Genomic DNA, 22,042 nt, shown 5'->3' with positions numbered 1-22,042 from the left:
ACAAGTTACTTTCCATTTTCTAATGGTGCATAGTGTATTTGCCTTAAAATTGCCTCAAGGAATTCTAGATAAGGAATTCCCTAAATGAAGTTGTTTGACTCTTAAATGAGTTTTTTGCATACTGCATTTGTAACATGGACTAAAGCAATGTGTTTTGGACAGATTCATAAACTATGGGCAGATGATCATGTGAAGAGGTTTTTACTGTTGTCTTTACCTGCTCTTGCATAATTTTGTATTGGGACCACGGTGCACTAAAATAATTTTTTTGGATACCATCCCGTCTGTCAGCATCTAGCAGATGCCATAAATAGATCATATTTTTTGAACACTGAGGGGGAATTTGAGGCTCCTGAAAACCTCAGGAACTCTGAGAAACAGAACATTTTTGAAATTCATTATGATGAATTAAATCATCATGATGAAAGCACCGTAAGCAGGTCAAAGGCAATTGTTTCAATGCCTGTTACACTCAATTGTATACCTGGGGAAAAGACTGCAAATATTATCTCTCTCCCCTGATTTATATTGTTTTATTTGATGTAATATTAAATGTGATAATGGACACATGATGCCTACAAATTGACATGCTTGTACCAAGGGTTTTTTTCCTTAAGTGTCTGCGAGGAAAAGCTGTCGAGGAGTTCTTTGATATGTGGATGTAATTGGGTAGCCTTTGAATTGAACCTTGTCAGTCTAATTGTAAAAGGTAAGTAGTGCAGGCGTCAGTTTTGAAACAGAGTTAAAAAACTTAACATTAATTTTCTTAGGGCTGTGTTTTTCACTATGCCAGGGTTGGCTGTCCCTGTATGCTGAAATGGGAGAGGGATATTAGAAGTGACCTTGTAAGCAGAGTTTTCCCTGGGGTCTCATCTTACCCAGTGTGGTGAGTAGGAGAGAGAACAGAATCCAGTCTTTCTTCCTTGATTACAGGAGGCCATCCTTTCTAATTTAAACAACTATTGCTTAGTATACTTGTGTACTCCAGAGAAATCTTAAGTATGGTTAGAGTTAAGCAATCAATGAAAAGGGTAAAACTTGTTCCTGTGGGAATGGAAAATTCATAGTCTAGTCCTTTTCAGGACTTCTGACTGAGACCTTTTCTCTAAGTGGTAAACTTTTCCCCATCCGTTCTGTATCTCCACAGCAAATTAAAATGAAAATCCTATGGAGAACGTGAGTCAGTGATGCATTTTTATGTTCAGTTCTAAGTGTGATCATTTGCCTGCTTGTAGGTCTGAGATTTTGTTGCATTATATCACTGTATTGTCTTAGATAACAATCCACAGTGTTCTGTCTCAGCTTTTTAGGCTTGACAGGGCTTTTTTGTAATACAAAGCAGAGGACAAGCAGCTAATAAATAAATCATTTGCTATATGAATGGAACCACCAAATGAGGAGTAATCCACTGGTGAGGCAAACACAGGTACCCTAGAATATCTTGAAGAGTAATTTCAGGCTGTATGCAACTTCTTCAAGGGGAGTTAAAGTTCATCTTGTACCTCTGATTCGTTTCATTGTCCTGAAGGAAGACGGCACAGCTCATATTGCTTTTTCCAATAAAGAAAGCTAGCCTGGTAAAATAATTTCATTCCTGGGGCCTCTGATAGGGATTTTAAGTGAATAGTCTATTGCTTTAGTAGTATTAGCGTTTTGGTGATGGGTCATTGAAACTATTTCAAAATAAAAGTTACAATTGCTGGCCTATCCCTTAAATTCTCAGACATTTTTGTATTTCTGTTTTCTAAAGTAACTGCTACATGGCATAACAAATTGGTTAATTTAGTGCAGCAAGTGTGAGGCATAAAGAAGCGAAGTTATATTTTGTTTTTCTTAATTTTTTTTTATTAGGAAGCTATAAAGATGTCTGAAAATTCAGGAAACACTTCATGTTGCATTAAAAGAGGGAACACACAATTCACATTTTGTAAAATAGGCATCTGAGCCAAGATTAGCAATACAAAGTTTAAGAGCTTCCTTAATTTAGACACATCTGAAGGGACTATGTAGGGATAACATAATGTTCAGAGAACTGCTAGCTGCCTTGAAGTGTGGGCAGGAATGGAGAAATATCTCAGGGCTAAAGAGGACTGTGACAAATTAAAATCTAGGCATTAAGCATGGACACTATAGAACAAGCAAGGGATAATAAAATTCTGCACTCTTCTCTTGAATCTGGACAGTTAGTTCCTGTTGTACTTCCTCAGACACATCATGCACTACAGTTTGAGATAGCTCCAAGGGTGTCAAAGAATCACAGAGTAGCTGAGGCTGGAAAGCACCCGTGGAAAGCCAAACCCCCATCTCCACCAGGGCCACACTGAGCGGATTGCTCAGTGAACAAACACCACATTCTGATCATGTTTTGAGTATCTCTGACATGAGACTCTGCAGCCTCTGGGAGCAGCTTGCTCCACTTCAGAGCCCTCCTCACTGCCCGTCAGACAGAGCTTCCTCTGTGGCAGTTCATGCCCACTTCTGCTGGGCCTTTCAGGGACACCTCTCTAGTGCTTTAGGTAAGACCAGCACAACCTCCAAGAAGAATCTGGGTTTATCTTCTTCACACCCTTGTGTCAGACACTTAAACACTGAGAAGATCCCTGTCTGGTCACCTGTCTGAAGTCCTTGACACCCTAGTGTAGGCTATTGGAAAGTGGCAGTACCTGCTGACTCCTGAGTCCACCCTGAGCACTCAAGCATTCCTGGAGCTGCTGTTGCACATCTCAAGCTGAGGGCTTGTGCAGTCACAATTCATGTTGCCTCTCAAGTTTTTGATTCAAAAACTTTGACTATTTTGATTCTTAGAGCAATTAAAAAAATTAAATCTCATTATTATGTTTTGGATCTTTACTAAGTAAAGGTGTTTTCAAAAGTGAAAGTTCAAGATATTTCTGTATATGAATACTTCACAAAATCCCATAACTCTCTTTAAATAACACTGAAAAGTTATCTGCATCGCTGAACTGGTTGCTATGCTTCATTTGGTTTTCAGATTTGAAGGAAAAAAAAATTCTGTTCTACGACTTGAGATGAACCCTGCTAATTTTGCTTGGATTCTGGAAGTGCTTTGGATAACTGAGAAATTCGAGTTGTTTTTTTTTTCTCCCTCAGCCTTGAGTGAAGTTCAGATGTTGCTGGTGCAGTTACAAACAATGTTGCTCAGCAGTTCCTAATCTGATCAAACACAGTAACCTATCCTTTTCAGTCTCATTGTTCAGCCTGTAGTTGGTTAATTATCTCTTAAGCAATTCCTCACTAATTCATTGGTAATCTTCTGCTTCTTTTCCATTTCCGTGGATTAATCTTCTGAATTAACAAAATGAGAAGAGGAACATCAGAATCTTACTGATTTGATCATGATGATGAAAGTGAATGAGAGGCCATGACAGCAAACTCTTTGTGCTGGTTTTTCATCTCAGACATGTGAGTTGCTAAAGATTCTAGTCATGAACAAGCCATGTTATTTTTTGTGAGATTGCCATGGTGATCAGGTGGGTTGTGAAGCACACTGACGAAATAAATACCTTTTCCCAATTTCTGAGCTTATCAGAAAAGGGGAATTTGGGAACTCCCATTAATCGGAAGCTGTCAGGATTTTTTGAGTCTTGCCAGTACCATTCTGCTGTTGGTAAAACTGCGAGGGGAGGGAGCACAGTAGCCCCAGTGTCATTCTGACAGTGTAAAATTGGCTAACTCTTGGTTGCTCCTATTTGAGCTTACGGAGTGTCCGTAGTTTGCAGGTGCTGGTGGAGGGTGTTGAAGTAACTAGGAAACTTCTGTAGCCTTCTGCCAGCATCTTGATTTTTATCACAGGACGTTGTAGCCATTGCTGGAATTGTGGAATTTCTCAGTGACCATTTTTTTACCAGTTGACCTTCTTGGCCATTTTCTCCTGTACCTCCCAAGTGCACACAAACCAAGTAGCATGAAGGGAACATGTGAAAAATTCTTGACATTCAGTTGAACATTCTTTTTATGATCTCTTATTGCTGTAGAAATTGGTCCAAGAACTCTTGGATTATGCTTTTATTGAAATTTGCTTGTAATTACTGAGGCTGGCATGCAAGGCACGATGTCCATTTCTACAAACTACAGTGTATTTAAGGTGATCATTGTAAGTGTGGGGTAGTACAATGGTCTGTTCATCAGTTGTTACTGTTGGTACAGAAAGAAGTAATTAATATTATTCTGACTGCAGCATTGGTTTAATCTGCTTAGATGTCCATTTATTCATGCAATACTCTGCTGTTTAATCCCTGAAGTAGAGTTTAAAGATATATGGAACTGGATCATATGGAAGGGGATTCAATACAGTAAAAATACTTACTATATATAGAAACAGTGAATTAGACTTGAGAGGCTGTGCTAGAGTTGCTGCAGGGAATAATATTACATCTGTCATAAAGTTCATTGTTATTGCTCTGTATAGACAAGCTCAGCATGTGTGGTAGAAACATAAGCCTTTTAACTTTGGTTTGCTTTCTTAAAATGAATGCTATCCAATTTAACAAGACCTTAATGTCTTCCCTGTGAAGTTATGGTTTGACCTGTAGAATTAGTAATTACAGTACTGAAGTCATTGAGGTGATTGATTTTTTTTGTATATGCTGGGTTTTAAAGGTATACATCATGCCAGAAAAGGGCAATTTGTAATTATTTTGAGGAAGATAGGTCATTATTTGGATCCTTCAATTTTATATTTTTTTTTCAGGATGAAGCTGTGTAGAGAAAAATATGAATGCTGAAGAATCCCCTATAAAAACTAATACCTGGATGGAATGCAGCCTTAGTGCCAATTTCCTTGTGTGCTGTGATGCAAACTGATCTGCCTAGCAAGTTGTAGTGGCCCCAGGAGGCAGGAACTAAGAGAGATACCAGTGCAGTACAGATTGAGATACAAATATAACTCAGGATTTTGCTGAAATCTGTAATAATGAAAAACAGTATTGCCAGTATTTAACTGGTGTAGATGATCAAATATATTTTTCTTTCTTTTTCCAAGGCTTGCATTTCAAGTTTAAATTTAACTAAGCTGCTGAACAGGTTCCATGATCTATATTTAAGCAATATTTAACAGCTGAGGATGCCGGTCCCAAATACCATTCTTTAAATGGTTGTGTAGCATTTCCCTTTTCACAGGAACACAAAGGTAGTTCCAAAATTGAATCTGATAACTTTAAATTACATAATTGCGAGCAGAATTTCTAAATTTATTTTTGGAAAATGTACAGTCACAAGTAGTTCTTCGCTTTTTTCATTTGGTGTAGAGTTGCTCTTATGTGATCCCTACTTTTTATATATATATATGTATGTATGTATGTATATATATACTGATCAATGCAGAGAGTGATGCTAAACCTTAAGAGAAATAAGCATAGTGGATGAACACTTTATTTTTTTGTGACAGAAGAAAACCCTATTAATGTAAAACATTTTAGAGCGCCCAAGAATCTGTGATAAAAGTGGGTATAAGAGGCTAGGGTTTCTGGGGGCTTATCCCAATACCAATTTTACTAATGAAACTTCTGCTCCCTTCAGCTAATCCTGAAAATGTCCTACCAAGTAAGCAACTGGCAGTCTTCAAGTTAAATTACATTAACATCTGTTTTAAGTCTGTATCAGTTTGCTGATCTAAGTTTTGTGGTAAAGAAATTACATACATGCAGTGCCTAATGAATTGCAGTATTTCAGAAGGGAGTGGTTCCCACACTCCATATGTAGGATTTGAAACACTTTTCTTATTGACTTTCATTTCACAGGTCATTATCTTTCCCTCTTTTTTTCTGTTGTTGGGCTTTTGTTTGGTTACAGTTCTCCTTTATTTCAGTCTTTCCTGTTGCACTGGAAATAACCAATTAGTTCTTGATTGCAGATCTCCTTTATTAAAACTAGGAAAAGTCTAGTGTATCCATGATATTGCATGAGCTGATCTTTTGATTTAATCTGCTTTCTTTTATTTCACTAAGTGAAACTTCTGAAGAGGCGGTATTTTGCAGGAAAGGAAATGCTTGGGTAACTGAAATGGACTTCTTGATATGGCCTTAAACTTATGGGCAGACAACAATTTAAGGAATTTACACAAAAAAAACCAAAAACCAACAACCAAACCTGACAAACAAAAAGATCCAAACAAAAAGCCTAGATCCTCGTTCAGAGTTTGTGCAAGCTGTGGTGTTTTTAGTTTTTTGTTTTATCAAGACCACTGGCTACAGTCCTTAGGCTCGTTTTCAGTCTTCTTTAAAAATTAATTTCAAGATCAAGGTATATACATTTTTAAGCACTCTTTTGTTTATCTTGCAGTGTCAGTTTTATTTGTTACTGAAAGGAAGAGTGGTACTACTGATACCATACTGAATCCATCCTTTTCTGTCTCAGAACTCTGCTGTAAATGGAACGAAGCTTTCATGAATATCATGGTTGTCAGCTTGAAATTTGTAAATTTGAGAGCTGAATACTGTAACAGTACTCATATTCTGTGATATATACAGATCTGGAGATAAAAAAGTGAGATTCATTGGTTTAGAATAGATGTTGATATATATATATATATATATATGAGAGTTTCTAAGCTTATTTGAAAAACCCATTTATTTAACAAAGACACAAAAAGAATAAATTGAAACATCTGGTCTTGCTAGCTCTTTGGATGTTTTGTGTTGGGTTTTTTTTAGTACACAGGTCTGGAACTCTCTATAATTAAAGTTTCCAAAGCTTCCTCTTTGGATCCTACTTTTAAATTGCTTATAACTTTTGACAAATGCATCTGGGCTATTTTTCTTCACTTCCCCCCACCCTCCCTAAACTGGGTGGCTGCCTCAGCCTGATTATTTTATGGCTTTTCATGTGGTTTGATTCTGACTATTATTTGATTCAAGCCAAAATGGTTAATTGTTGAGAAAGAAGCTACTTCAGAAGTAAAAAAAAAAAATCAAAGTTTTCTTTTAAAGTGCTGTTAGAATATCTAATAAGGGATGAAAGAGTTACCTTCTCATGGTTACACTCAAGATTTCACAAATAATGATAAAAATTTGTCCAGGTTTCATGCATTAAAAAACCATAAAAAAAATCCTGTTTGAATGTGCTTATTGCTGTTTGGAATTTAGAAGTTACCGGGATGCAAAGATGAAAAGCCTGAGGACACTAGGAAGCTGATCTTACTTAGTAGAGTGACTGAGCTTAAGATACAGGATAATGGTGTGGGAAAGGGAAGAAGAGATGTTTTTTGAGAACAAGGTAAAGATCACTTATTGAGAAGGGATATAAGAGACCAAAGCTGAGCCAAAGGGAGTCTGTTCTAATGCCAGGTTTTTGAAAGGCAGTCCCTTTTTCTTCCTCTGCTGTGAGGGTTGGTAGCAAGCTATTATCTTATCCCCTTCTATGGATCTGATCAGAGAATCCTGTCTGGTTGAGGTTGGAAGGGGATTCTTCAGGTGATCCAGTCCAGCCCCATGCTCTGGCAGGGACACCTAGAGTCAGTTGCTCAGATCCATGTCCAGGTGACTTTTGGGTATCCTCAGGGTGGGCATTCTGCAATCCCTGTGGAGAAACCTGTGCTAGGGCTCAGTCACCCTTGCAGTGGTTTCCTGGTGTTCAGAAGGAACCTTGTGTTTTTCAGTTTGAGGCTCTGGTCCTGCTGCTGGGCAGGACTTAGGGAAGCTAGGATTTCAGTGGGAATAATGTTTGAATGACAGTGATAGGTCTGGGGCAGTCAGGGGTTCTGACTGGCTTCTGAACTGTCTACAGGCATTGTGCTCCTCCAGTCCATACCCACCACCTGGAGAACCTACACAGAGGTGTATGAATGTGTCTACATAGGCAAATGGTTAAAAATATTCCTATATTGAACTAGGATAAAATAGAAAAAAATTAGGGTGCCTGTGTATTTTTAATTTGTGGCCTGTATTTGCACATATGATTTCAAAAATCATATGATTGCGTAACCACGATAAACAAGAGTTAAAAAATTGAAATATGGAAAAACAGATTATTAAATGAGCATTATACATCTTTCAGAGTAAATAAAATCAAAAAGAAAACAGTATTTGCAGTGTTTGAGCACTGATAGGAAAGGGAAGTTATTTGCTTTCTTGTAGGCTCTGAGTGTCTTGATCCCTGTAGGGTACAAGTGCTTGGTACAGCTCTCTGACTTTGTCTTCTGCTTGGAAATGTGAGTGACTTGAGTGCATACAATGTTTAAAATGTATTTTAGTGTTTAGTATCTTATTTTAGGTGGTTTAGTTTTTGTCATTTCATTTTGTGCTTCAGCTTTTTACTCTTCCTGAAAGTGGTTGTGGCCATGAGTGTACATGTGTATGTGGCTGGAAAATCCTGCTTAAGCTATCAAGAACCCAGAGTAGAATGAAGAAGAATCTTTCCATTCTGTACAGGCTTTTTTGGTAGCATATGTTTTATGGGATTTCAGTAAATTTCCATTTGGAAACAATTAAATGTATTGACTTGTTTGCCATGTGCTAGAACTTCTTCAACTTAACTCCAGAAAATTCCTGGCCATGCAACTGGCTTATTTTTACTCTTCCTTTGTTTATTAGAGGGTATGGTTAATTAGTTGAAGAATAGAGATAATTTGATTTCTCTTAGATGATTTTCAGGAAATTTGGCTGTACCTTAGTATGGTTGGGGTTTTTTTGGTTTTTGTTTTTGGAGGGTTTTTTGGTGGCTTTTTTGTTGTTGTTGTTGGGTTTTTTAGTTTGTGGTTTTGTTTGTTTTTTTTTAGTCTGAATGAATGAGGGTCCCAGTACAGGTCTTTCATGTGGTTAAATGAAAAAAGGATAATTGTCTACTTTTTTGATTGCTATAAGGTTTTGAAGAAAACAAAATGTTATATTTATTTTCTCAAAATGATTAATAATGCTTCAGTGTATTTATGTCTCATACAAGTCTTAAATATTGAACTTAATATAGGAATATTGTACCTCAAGTATTAAAATGATGTTATCCTTCACAATAGGAAGGGAGGGATGGATAATGACATTGTAGACAGACATTCTTGTGTATTTTTGTGGGGATGCTTATCAATTGTTATGCTTTTCTTTTTGCTTGTTCCAGTTCCCTCATCACTGTAACTTGATGATCTATATTTAGTATCTCTAGGCATTGAATTAAACAGTACAGGGTAATGATATACCCAGATTTAAGTCTGTGACATGGCAAACACATTTGCAGCTGTTAAGAAAAACTAAGTGCATTTACTGATTTTAAAAGAGTTTCTGTCTTTCTCAGTCTTTGTTCATGCTAATCACTGTTGCATTGGAACACAAGCAGTGAATTTTCTTTACACAACAGATAAAACTTTTACCATTGTGATTGCTGTGCTGTGAAAAAACAAAATGTTATGTTGCTAATCTGTTAGTGATACAGGACAGGCTTAGTCACCTCTCTTAGATACAGAGTTGGAAGACAATCTTGTAGTGTGGAATCTTAAAATGCTAACCTAGCTAGGATAAGAGGAGGTATGTGAGAATCCATATATTCTAGGTAGCTTGATCTGTGAATTGTCTTGGCTGACATGAGGCTGTAATTGTCATCTAACAAGAGAAGAAAATGGCAGGATTCTGTAAAAGGTTTGTTGTCTTGGCTTGGAGTCACTGTTTGAAAGAGCATTAATAAATTTGGCAACCTGGAATCCAGATGGCAAAGCTACTCCAGAGTGTCCCCTTGAGTCTGCTGAGATGGTGGCCTAAAGGGAGAGCAGAGGGGTTTTTTTCCCAAAAAAACTTTCTCTATCCTCATTGTGTAACATCTTTTGGACTGAAAAAAGAATATAGTAGGTTTGTTGCAAAGGTTTTTGGAAGTAGTGTCTAATTTCAAAAAAGAAAACTAAATAACTGTGGGGATTTCTTCTTTAAAAATGTTGTATGTAAACAAATAAAATAGATTTGTGTAAAAACTTTTAAACTAGAACTGGTTTTTGACCATGGGCTAGTAGAGGTGGTAGACGTAGGGATTTGTGATTGGCTGTGGATACTCGGATTTGCAGACAACTTAATCTGGATCAGGAACAGCTAGAATTGAGCATCTGGTTGTATCCTGAAACATTTAAGCATTGTCTTGCAAATATTTGTGGACACTTATTTTTGTTAGTCTTGATTTTCAATTAAATGACGTTCTGTGAATGCAAAGCTTCACAGGCTTCTGTAATAGTAAGGACAACAACAAATCCATGCTCAAACACCATAAAATAATATTAGTGTGTTTTACTCTTTAAACACATTCTGGGCCTACCAGGATGGAGACATTTCTTAATGGCAAGGCCTCAGCCAAGTTCTGTTGTCTTCTCTCTGAGTGGGCTGACCCCTGCAAGAGCTACTTTCACAAACCAACAAGCTCTGTCTTCTGTGTCTGCAAGGTTCATAAATTTTAGTTAGATTTTCTGCCTTGATTCAGGATAAGGGCTTTTTAGGAGGGCATTTATTTTAATTTTTCCTTTAAGGAATAGATAGTCTTTTCCCATTGTTATTTTTTATGCTACGTGGAAGTTTTTATATAATAGAGCCCTGAAGAACTTTAACTGGAATATATGTTGGAGAAAGAGAAGAGAAAATAGCAAAGGTTAAGACATGAAAAAACTTACAGGAAATTTACATAGATAATACTGAAACACCCTTACCCAAAGAATCTGTTGAATTAACTTGAGAGTTAATATTCATTTTAGTAAATAAATAAATGGCTTTTAAATTACCTCAAGAATAATATGTAGATTTCAATCAAAACCTGCATAAATTGAGAAAAGGGATATGTTCTGTCACATTTTCTCATATTAAAAAATGAATTATTAAAAACTTTAGGGTCTTGAAACACTTTCTGCTTAGATGATGTCAACAAGTATAACAAGTATTCAGATGGAATCTTTTGCTGATCTTATTGGTGCCTTTTTGCCTATACTGTACTGACCTGACAGTTACTGCAGCAATCCAAAGCTAGTTATTCGTTGTTATTTCATGTATAATGAGATTTTTGGGAGATTTGATTGAAAAAGTAAAGATACTCAAAAATTGGCATATGTATGCATTTTAATTATTTTTTTCCTTCTGTGAATTCAGTAGTAGTTTTTATCAAGGCTTGTTCTTTTTTAAAAGGTATTCTACACATCTGTATGTATACTGAATACTCCTTTCCATGTACAGTATGTTCATTATTTAAGAATTTCAGTCAGTCATTTTGTAACTGCAAAAATAAATGGTAAACTGTACAAAATTAATATCAGCAATATACCTCAACATAAAATACTGTGCTATTTTAAAGAAAAATTAGGCTTGTAGTATTATTGTATGACTAAACTATAAAAATAAATACCATATGTCTTGCAAAATATCTGTTCTCTTGAAATGAAACTTTGCCTTTTGCTTAGTGTACCTATGAATTTAGTTGACTGTATTCCCTCAGTACAGTTGTTGTTCTGGCTGTTGATGAAATTATTTTACAGTGTAATCTTTTTTTTTTCTTCTTTTCAATAGAACAACATGAAAATAGTGAAGGCAGATTATTTTTCTTGAGCCTGTGGAAAACACAGGCTTTATAAAATCTGGCATGCAGAATTTCCACTCATCCATTTCTGTTGTGGGTTATTCAGATGGCTTGAGCTGCAAGTTCTTTGGAAGTCTTGCTAACAATGGGGAAACATCTGAGAAAGCATCTCACAAGCTCTATGAATCTTTTTCAATTATTCAGATCACCTGGACTCTAGCTTCTCCTTCTAGAACATGTTTTTTGTGTACTGATCTCATTTAAACAGGACAAACTAAGAAAGCACAGGGCTTTTAGGATGGTAATTTCTGTATTTCAATTTGCAGATTTCAGGAGGATCCCAGTTGACTACTGTGTTCTTACCTGAGTGCAAAAAAAGAAGCTAATCAGCCAGCATGACACTGAAGAAAATAGATGAGACTCCAGTTCACTGCAGAGAGAAAAAAACCTTGATTTTCCTTTAGAGATTTTTCAGAACTAATTGTGTGCCATTAGACAAGCAGTTAAGAGGATGAAATGGAATGAAGCTTAGAAGTACTTTTGTAGACTTCAGTTTTGTTAATATAGGCATATTATAATTGGTTGATTTGATATTGGAAGGTAGTGCCAGCAATTAAAAAAATCCAACCAGCAAAAAGTAGCAAACTTTGGGCAGTTGAATGTGCTTTGTGTTAAATGTGATTGAACAGTACAGAACAGTTCAGTACAGAAGCTCCCTTGAGATCATTGAATTTTTATCTGCTCATCCTTGCGCTCTTAAATTTGTTGATTTGGTTTGGGTTTTGTGTGAATTGTTTTCTTGTCATTGTTGATTTGTGCTGTGAATGTGATACGGGTTTTGTTGATGTTGTTGTTTGGTTATTTTTGTTTGGTTGTGTTTTTTTTCCTCTGGATACTGCAGTCAAAGCACGTCTGTTGTCATGTTGTTCTAGTTTGTCTTGTTCAAAATGCTCCACAAACATAATAAGGATTATAGCCTGAGTCCTGATTGAATGACTTTTGTCCCATTTTTAACTAGAGCAGAGCAGGCTCTGCTCTTCTACTTACTCCCTCCAGCCACATGTCTTCTGTAGTTCTAATCTAGTGCACCTCTTTCTTCACAGCTCCGCTGTTCACTTCTGGAAACCAGTTTTTTTTCAGTTTGGGTGTGGTAATATCTCTGCCATGGAGACATTCTCAAGGACAAATCCCCTTTACATTTTCTCTCATACTGTGTTTTCTTTCTACTGTGTATACTATATAGTATGTTTATATTTTTATAAATATATATATATATATGTGTGTGTAAAAATATACACTGTATATATACAAAATGGTGTGTTTCTGGCTGCTGGCTCTTGATGTATCTGGAGCTTCTTACATCTGCTTCTGCTGCCTGATAGGTGACATGGTGTCAAGAGTTTATTGTATAAAAGCTGATACTTGCAATTTCATATATGAGTCTTTAGAAGCTGGTAAATAAACTGGTTAGTGCTTTCCAGTGAATCAAATTATGTATTATAAAGGTGAGGATTTCTAATTAAGGTAGTATGTTTGGTTGTAACTGGTTTACGTGCTGATGCCAAATAACCCATGAGTGTTGAAAGGCGTGCTGATCTACGTTACTTGTTGAAAGAGCAGCACAGTGGAGGTGTAGCTTTGCTGGAAGCCGAGCCTTTAGTAAATGTTGATTCCTTTCTTCCTTTCAGCTGTTAAATCTCTTATCTGAGTTTTCTACTCTTTTCAGTTCAGGTGTGCTGTTGAATCTCAGTATTGTGGTTACAGGCATGAACGTAGGTACTTGTTTTACTTGCAGTGAAGTTGTCCTTGGCACTTTGACATTTCTCTGGTGTGGTCTCACTGCCAGAGCTAGGAAGAATTTCCTGGTTTGCTCTGGGAAAAATGTGCATTGCTATTTTACTCAAATGATGGATTTTTATCTGTTGTGTAGGGATGACATGAGATTAGACTGGACAGTATCTCTGAAGGTGCTGTAAGACTACCACTTTTCTATTCCCACTACCCAAAACTTGTGTTTATATTTCTCTTTTAAGGTAACTTTCTGGAGGAAATATTAAGATTTTATGGCTCCTCTGAGCCAGGTTTTGGAATCTGTTTTTCTTTACTGCAGGAAAAAAAAGTAATTATACACCTAATAGGACATGGGACTGTGACCCTAAGAAGGCAAGTGCAGAAGACTAGAGCCTTGTGTTCTTATTTCCTGTTGTCTTGAGTTGCTATGTGAAAGTTAATTGGTTGGTGTTAATTGAAGGCTTGTCAAGGTTTTGGCTTCATTTGTGTGTGGAATTTAATAAACATTAGAGCCTCTAGTGACACAGCAGTCCTTTGCTCCTCAGTGGTCTTTTGCTGGCAATCCTCAGTGGTGTCTTTCTGATTTATGTGCAGAGTATGTGACACTCATTGTGTGAAGATTTTTCTGAGGGTGAAAAATTTTTATCACCTCAAAAACTGATTTGGATTATATCCAGAAGAAAACCTGAAGTAGTCTTGGAGGGGTTTTTTTGTTTGTGTGGTTTTGTTGTTTTCTGTTGTTTGTTGTTGTGGGTTTTTTGGTTTTTTCTTTCTGTTGTGCAAGGTCTGTGAGTAAGGACAACATAGTAATGTACTTTGGTAGGGCATAAGTGCTGGGATCTTTACTGTACTGAGGATAGGGAATTCTGTAGTTGTATGCCTGTGAATTGAATGGAAAACACCACCAGTGGCTGATATTGTGGTTGCTTTGGTTTGTACACTTTTTCTAAGTAGTTTACATCATCTTACTGTAAAGCATAATATATGTACTATAATCATTTCAATACTAGTACAAGTTTCTGCTTGACTTCTCATGGCAGTAGACTTTAAAAAAATGTTCTTGGTTCCTTTAAATGTGGTATAAATGTTACTGGTGAAAGTCTTGATTTTTAGTTTAGTGTGAATCTCCCATCACAACACTTATTTTTAACTGCTTAGATAGAAATGAAAATAATTCAGGTTCTACATAGTAAAAACATGTTTTTCTTGCCAAATTCAAGCTGGCACATTTAGTGTCCAAACAGTTTATATAAACTAAGGAGGATAAATTTAAATTGAGCAAATAACTGCTAAAAGGACACTGACTAAATTCGCCCTGGGTTTTTGTATTAATTACTTTTGCTTAGTGGGCACTTGACAGTGCCTCTGTTACAAGTAAATGAAGGATTTAGTATGCTTAAACCTCTAGTCACCTATATTCTTGAACTCTGAAAGTTTTAATGTTTCCCACTTTAATTGGATACTTCAGATGGGGTTAAACAGTATTTCTTCTTTTTACTAAACATTCATTTCAGTATTTTCCTCAAGCAGATACAAGTTTTCAAACAGCTTTGAGGAGAGCTTGCTTGTGTACTGTCTTGGGAGGGAATTTCCCTTTTCTTATGTGAAAGGAGAGGATGCAAACTATTTTTGTTGGCATGCTGCATTTAAAAAACTGTGTGGAGATAAGAAAGCTTCTGCTTTTGGAATCAAGTGTTGCAAGATCTCATTTATTCAGGTATTTGGTGCAAATGTATTTGTCTTCCTATTAATGGCATTTGACATTACTGTTTTTAATCATTAATAAAACTATACACTGAACATGAATTAACATAATCTTAGAGAAAGTACATCAACATTTTCATCAGGCTTAAAAGAATTGCTTTTGTTTGCAGCGTGAATATCTGTGCATATTTCATTAACCTTTATCTCGCTTGATGTGTTAATGTGTGCTGAGGAGACTTTCAAAATGCCTGAAGTTAACTGCATTCCATGTTCTATTTCTGGTGTTACTTAGCTGCTACTGCTGCTTAGAGGCTGAACTAGAAGACCATTGCAGTTCACTGCCACTGGAGTTAAAGGTACAAAATCATTTAAGTTCTCAGTTGGCCAAGTCCTCAGTTTGCCAAGAAACAAGTTTCTAACTGTTGGAAAATGTGCTGATGGATTCCTCCCCCCTTCCCCCCAATTAATTGAACTTCAAGAGCTAGAATATATTTCTGAAATGAATTGAGAGCTTGTTATTGGAGCAGATTCAAGTACTATATGGAGAAGTTCTTCTAAGAGAAGGAAAAAAAAAAAAGGCTTGCTTTTACATAAGTAAAAGAAAAGGGCTGATACCTCCTCCTCACACCCCCAAACAAGATCAGAATGGTATTAGATTTTGCCTCTCTGGTTTTACTTGCAAATTAATAAAAATGGCAGTATAATTTGTGTTCACATCTCATGGCAATAATGACAGACCTTCTATTTTGAGAAATTGACTCTTTTAGTGCTGGAGACAGTTGACATTTTCCTTACAGTTGTTTCATAAAAGTGAATATTGTTCTCCAGTATGCTGGGCAAAGCGTGATCCACATATCTGTTTTACCCTCATGTGGGTGACAGTCCTTTGTTAATTCATGAGCTGCTGTCTCTACAGGTTTGTGAAGCGTATAATTTCTTCAGTCCAAAGAGTTGCTTTATATTACAAGTGTTTCCTATGTGGAGCTTTCAGAAAGCAGTGGTTTGTATCAGTCTTCCAGTCCACTGGTATATGAGAAATCAGGTTTTCTTGGTGCTTTTTCTGCACTGCAAAAATATAATTTATTACTGTACTAGCATAGCCTTTTCTGGAAGGTCTTCCAACCATGTAGGATGATGTCCATCACACCATTTCTTCATTTTTGTAGAGTTTACCTTCTGAAGACTAAAAGTAGGAAGTAAATTACCTTTTTATTGCTTGGGAATCTAGGACCTGTTTGAAGTGCTAAGAAGAGAGTTATGATTTCAGTGAAGCTTTTGGCTTATGTATGATTCATTTCTAGAAAGAGTAGAAGAGGTAGTCCATTTAATTCACAATTGCTTTCAATGAAGACAATAAAGGTGGTCATTTAGTTGAACTTCTAGGAAATGAAATTTTCTGGAAGAAGGACTTTGTCCCCTGTCATTAGAAGTACGTGCATGCATAAGAACATTTCCCTGTGTGTGTGTGCATATATAATCTGCAGAGATAAGAAAAAATATTTGACCTTGTATGCCTGTGTAGTGGGGGGGTATTTGTGAGGAATTTTGGGCATCAGTTTGCATGAGAACCAGTTAAAAATTTGCCAGTCTTATCTCTGGCAAAATTGGTCAAACCCTCATTTTGTTGAGGTGAGGAAGTGTAATCCTGTTTGGAGAACCAAAAAGAACAAAGAACTTCCCTGAAATACCCCAACGTAATGTGGTGGGGGGTGGTGATGAGGAGTTGGGGAATTTTAAAGTAGAGGACAAAGCACATGGAAGAAAAGCATAATAAAACTGGACCATTGTCTGGAATCAAAGACCCATGGTGGAAAGAGATGTGTTACAACTTTTTTCTTGCTGAATTTCTTGAAGAAGACGAAGGTATTGCACACCCCCACTCTACTGAAAGTAGTGAGTCTTTTTGCTCCCTCATTTTTTCCTCTGCCTTCAGTTAGCATTTTAGACTGTTTTATTCTCCTTCTTCAGAAGTTAAGTGTTAGTTTTTGTGCAGAAAAAGTAGTTTAAAGTTCTGAAATTTTACTATATTTACTAAATGTTACTCTTTTTTTCTGTATTCTGGCTCCGGAAAAAAACCCCAAACAGCAAGAACACCCCCCCTCCATAACTCCCCCCCATATTCATAGAGGGACAATAACAAATGTTATGTCCATTTTACATTACAGGCAGCTAACTAGATTTCTTCTTTTAAAACAATAAGAAAGCAGGCAGAGAATATAGCCTTTTATTTTACCTTTGTTCAGTATTAACAAAGGAGAAGAGAAGGTGGCTTCTAAAGTTGGGTACTTAATGCAAATTCATTCTCTTGCATAAGCTACAGAGCAATAGAACATAACACTGTCATTAAAACTGACTCATAGCATTCAACAGAAGGTGTGTTTCAAGCTTTAAAAGTGTTAAGAGAATTACTGCAGTCTAGTAAATACCTTGCAGTGGGAAAAAGTACTTGAGCTGCATTTTGTTGTAAAATGTTGCGCAAATTATTTTGGAAGTATTTTGGTTTTTAAAAATATCAGACCGTGCAAGCAGAGAAATAGAGTTATTCTAAACTATAAAGTATTTTAATCAGTTGAGAAATGGATTCAAATAGACTGTGAAATTAATTTAACATCCATATTTGAAATTTCAGCTCACAATGGACACTCTTTACATTATTTGTTTGTTTTTTAGCTCTCTTCATTGTGGCTATTTGAGGGATGACTCCTATATATTAGAAAAATCTCTCTCCAGCAGTAGGTGTTCAGCTCTGTAAATTGGTGTTCTGGTGGGTTATGTTTGGTTGGGCTTGTTGACATATTAGTGGAGGGGAACATAAAATGCGTATCTAGCACCACAAAAAGGCCTAAATGTTAAACTTGTGGCTTCAGAAATAAAGGAAGTGGTATAATCCAAAAGAGATTGCAAGAACTATTTCTGACTTTTTGTCTGAGCAAATAGCATATCAGCCATTCTATCTGTATTCCACAGGAAGGTGATGATCATTCTTTAATGTTACAAAGGCACATTAGTGCCTAGGTTACAAAGAGAGCACTAGTGGAAGGAAATCATATGCTGTGGTTTAAGCTGTAATCTTGCATGTTGTCTCCCTGCCTGCTGAGCACTGGCTGCTTTGGTTGGATGTGCTAGGTTAGGCCTGGGCTCAGTGTGCTGCTGCTCTGTGATTGCTGCCTCTGATGGGTGAGGAAACGTCTTCATATGCATCCATCTAGATCCTTGATGACCAATGTTTAAGCCTGTCCATATATGTATATGGTTTTGTCCAGCTTACTTGCAAGCAAAAGACAGCTGTTTCATCTTTGATTCAGTCTTTCACCTCAGCATCTCCCTAGCAGCCTTTGTCAGTAGTATAACTGAACTTTGGGAAGTTCTCTTTAACTCTCTGAGACATGCATGGTATGCCCTATGTTGTTGCCAACCCTCATTGTCTTAGTAGTTTGTACTTTTCTTTTGCAGGAAGTAAATGACAGTATTTTTCTGGGTGTAGACTTCTGCATTCATATCTCCCAAATTACTTTTATTTCCCTGAATATTAGAAGCCTGTTTGTACAAGAAATAACTAGATATATAAGAAACAAGAAAGTCAGTTATGCAAATATTGACTTTTAGATGCTGCATGTCTGTATTTTTTTATAAACTATGAAAAATCTCAAATATCATAATGAACTCGCTGCTCATGCCTGAAGCATCTTGTCTTTAGAATTTTGTTTTCTTCTTTCATTTCTGAACTTCTCCATATGCCAGCCTTTTACTGTCTTCTCCCATGACTCTGTGGAGTAGTTTACCTTCTCTTCCTCCCTCACCCACCCTTCTTGCCCTTTGCCAGGAGCATTGCCTTCCCTCTTTTTTCCCTTCTCTTTCTTCCACCCTCCACTCTCCATAACTAAACTTGTTAGACTCAAAGGATAGAAAAACACATGAAGGATGAAAATCAGGATTATGAGGGTTTTTTATTACCTTTCTTCTACTAGGTCTGCCAACATTATTTACTGTTTAGATGCATCTCCTTTTTCTCAGGACCTGTTTTTCAGGTCCTCTTTTGGGTCACTTACATATCCAGACATGCTTTTGCTGTCATGGGAATCTCTCATGCAAGAAGCATAGCAGGAGATGGCTCTGCTTGGCTTGCCGTTCTCTGTGGGACAAAGGCCATGTATCTGCCATTTCCTATTTTTGTTTAAATATTTTTGCATTGATACCTAAACTTCTAATCTGGATGATTCTTCTCTTTAGATTATAGTGACTAAATTATAAATAATATTCTTTTACCTTTTTCTTTTTTTCTTTTTTTGAGATAGTTCATGCATTCAGTAGTAAACGCCTATATTTACTTCAGAGACATTTTTTTCAGATTAATAGTGTGGACAAAAATACTAGTTAAGCAGAGTTCATTGGATATGAATGTTTTACCAATGTATTGATGGTGGTCAGTGAAGGTATTGAGCAAGTACAGACTACATTTGGATTAAGAAAGTTAGTCTAAATGTTTGTACTTTTGATTCTGAGGGTAGTTTCCGTGTTATAAGAGATTTAAAATATTTTCCTTTTTTTTTTCTTTTAACTACAAAATGGAAACCACTAGGCTGAAATTGGAACAGGAGCTATTACTTCATTAATTTTTTAGAAGTGATTATGGCAGCTGGTGTTGAAGTAACATTGTTTATTATTTAAAAAAAAAATATCACATCCTGTTTCCAGAGATGAATCAAGTTGCCTCCTAGTTTTTTTGAAGCTTTTTCCCGAGTTTTCTGGTAAGACTTTAATTTATCTTAAGACTCATATTTTTCCACAGCAATGCTGTTCATGCAAAGAGCCATAACCGTAGCATGGTTTCAAACATTAAATCTTCGTTATTTTATTGCACCACCAGAGGCCTTCAACATTGCAAAAAGTTTCCTCATCAAAGAACTTAACATCTAGTTAAAGACAAGACTTAAGAATGCAACTAACAGTTGAAAAAATCAGGAGAGGAAAAGACAACAACATCGTCATGATTGTGTCTTTACAATTAGGAATCTGTGAGGGGTTGACCTTGGCTGTCCACTGTCACCAAAGTCACTCTGTTTACTCACCTGCTCAGAGCATCACAAAGGGCTGGGGTTGGAAGGGACCTCAGTTATTGTCTTGTTCCCACCCTGTCTCCCCAGGGTCTCTTCAAAACTGAACACCCCCAGCTCTCAGCTTGTCTGTAGGAAACGTGCTCCAGCCCTCTGACCGTCTTCGTGTGTCGCCTCCTCCGTACCTGCTCTACTGTCTTCACGTTTCTCTTGTGCTGAGCACCCCAGACCTGCACAGCAGCACAGCTGGAGTCTCAGGAGGCAGACTAGAGTGGCAGAATCTCCTCTCTCCACCTGCAGGCTGGGCTGCTTTTGCTGCAGCCCAGTGTGCCTGGGTGCACACTGTTGGCTCATGTCTGGCTTTTCATCCACAGGAACCCCCAAGTCCTTCTCTACAGGGCTGCTCTCAGTGACTTCTTCTCACAGTCCTCTACTCATATCTGGGTTTGCCCTGACCCAGATGGAGCACTTGCACTGGGGCTCGTTGGACCTTTTGAGGTTCTCATGGCTGGCTCCTCAAGTTTTTCCCTCTGGGTCTGATCCCTCTGGGTGCCATCTTGTCCTTCCCTTGTGTCAGCTGTACCACTCAGCTTCATGTCATCTGTAAATATGCTGAGGTGCACTCAATCTCACTGTGTCACTGATAAAGGTATTATAGTGCACTGGACTCAGGTCAGAGCCCTTAGGAGCACCACTCATCACCAACTTCCAGCTGGAAGGTGGAGCCATTGACCACAACTCTCTGGCTGCATCCAGCCTTACCTTTGTCCTCAGTTGGACAGGAGAGAAATAGTATAATGAGTATTTATTTTTCTGATGCTTTTGGATGGGATCACCAAATTAAATTTGTGCTTTTCTTACTTTACTTTTTTTTTTTTTTTCCCTCTACTGGAAAATCGCTTGCACGTATTACAGATTGAGTTGGTCGCCTTAATAGATCTTGCAAAAATGTTTGCAGTAATTTAGCAAGCTGAAGTTCCCCTACCTGAAGGTGTTCTAGGTGGCTCAGCATGAGGACATCTGTCATGACAGCACAAGTCAACACTCTGCTGTACTTTCTCTGCAGTGGATTTGCACTGAAGACAAACTTTGAGTTTTTAGTTTAATGTTCAGATCCCTCCCTCAGACTTTCTTCAGTACATGATATGTTGCTTCCGCTGTTTCTGTGGTGAGGCATTCCAGAATGCTCTGAGCTTTTATCCTCTGCTTCAAGGAAGCTTATGTTAGCAAATTGTTACATTAATAACAGTTAACAATTAACAAATAATCTTAACTTAGGGGAATTGTTAGTTGCTTGGGGTTTTTTTCACTTAGTCATCTGGAATGTGGATCTTTTTTAATTGAACTTCATCTTATTGTGATGGTCATAACCTCTTAATGCAGTCTGAGCCACTTTGGAGATTAGTCTTCTTGACTTGGGTTTTACTTAATTGATTTATTCACTTCTGTAAGTTTAATGGGGATGTTTTTTTTCAACTAGAAAGCATAGCAAAACTCACCTTGAATTTAAACATGATTAGCATTCAGTTACTCTGATAATAGACATCTTAAAAAAGCCCCTGCTATGAAGTGTAAAATGAGCACATTGATACACTTTTAGTACTAATCATACTTGGTTAAATTCCTAGCTGGTAAAATTGGAGCAAGTGCCTTGTAATAGAGTTTCACACTTTGAAATTTTAGCAATATCTGCAAATTCAGGTGAAACTTCATATGGAGAGATGTTTCTATAGATTTTCATTTCTTCAAGTTTTTTTTTTTAACACTTTGAGATTGGTGGAATTAGAGAGTCTTTTTCTAATTAAAAAATAAATCAAACTTAAAATTATTACAAAGTCCTTCAGCACTTCCCCACAAAACCCCATTGTACACCATTTGTCCACCACGTGGTTTAATCACTTCTTATGACTTTTAGTGACAGAAGACCCTATGATAAATCTTTGAGTTGTTTCTTTAAATGTGCTCCTGCACATGTGCTTTTGCATACTAATATGAATTTATTCTTGAAA

General features: G+C 37.0%; 1 protein-coding gene across 5 annotated transcripts in view; it reads left to right on the top strand.

Moving 5' to 3' along the window:
- Positions 1-22,042, top strand: part of CDKL5 (cyclin dependent kinase like 5) — a 157,814-nt gene that overhangs the window by 46,409 nt on the left and 89,363 nt on the right. The window contains exon 1 of one of the 5 annotated variants that reach the window (XM_023918443.2): positions 15,272-15,335. The exons of the other annotated variants lie outside the window; for them this stretch is intronic. The gene's annotated coding sequence lies outside the window, so the exon portion shown is untranslated. Of the gene's footprint in view, positions 1-15,271; positions 15,336-22,042 lie in introns of those variants that run through there. 5 annotated transcript variants of the gene reach the window in all.

The sequence above is a fragment of the Cyanistes caeruleus genome, chromosome 3 (genome assembly GCF_971803275.1).
Source record: "Cyanistes caeruleus chromosome 3, bCyaCae1.hap1.1, whole genome shotgun sequence".
In the NCBI taxonomy this organism is placed as follows: Eukaryota; Metazoa; Chordata; class Aves; order Passeriformes; family Paridae; genus Cyanistes; species Cyanistes caeruleus.
The sequence above is the reverse complement of the archived record's forward strand: the minus strand, read 5'-3'. Positions and strand labels throughout refer to the sequence as shown.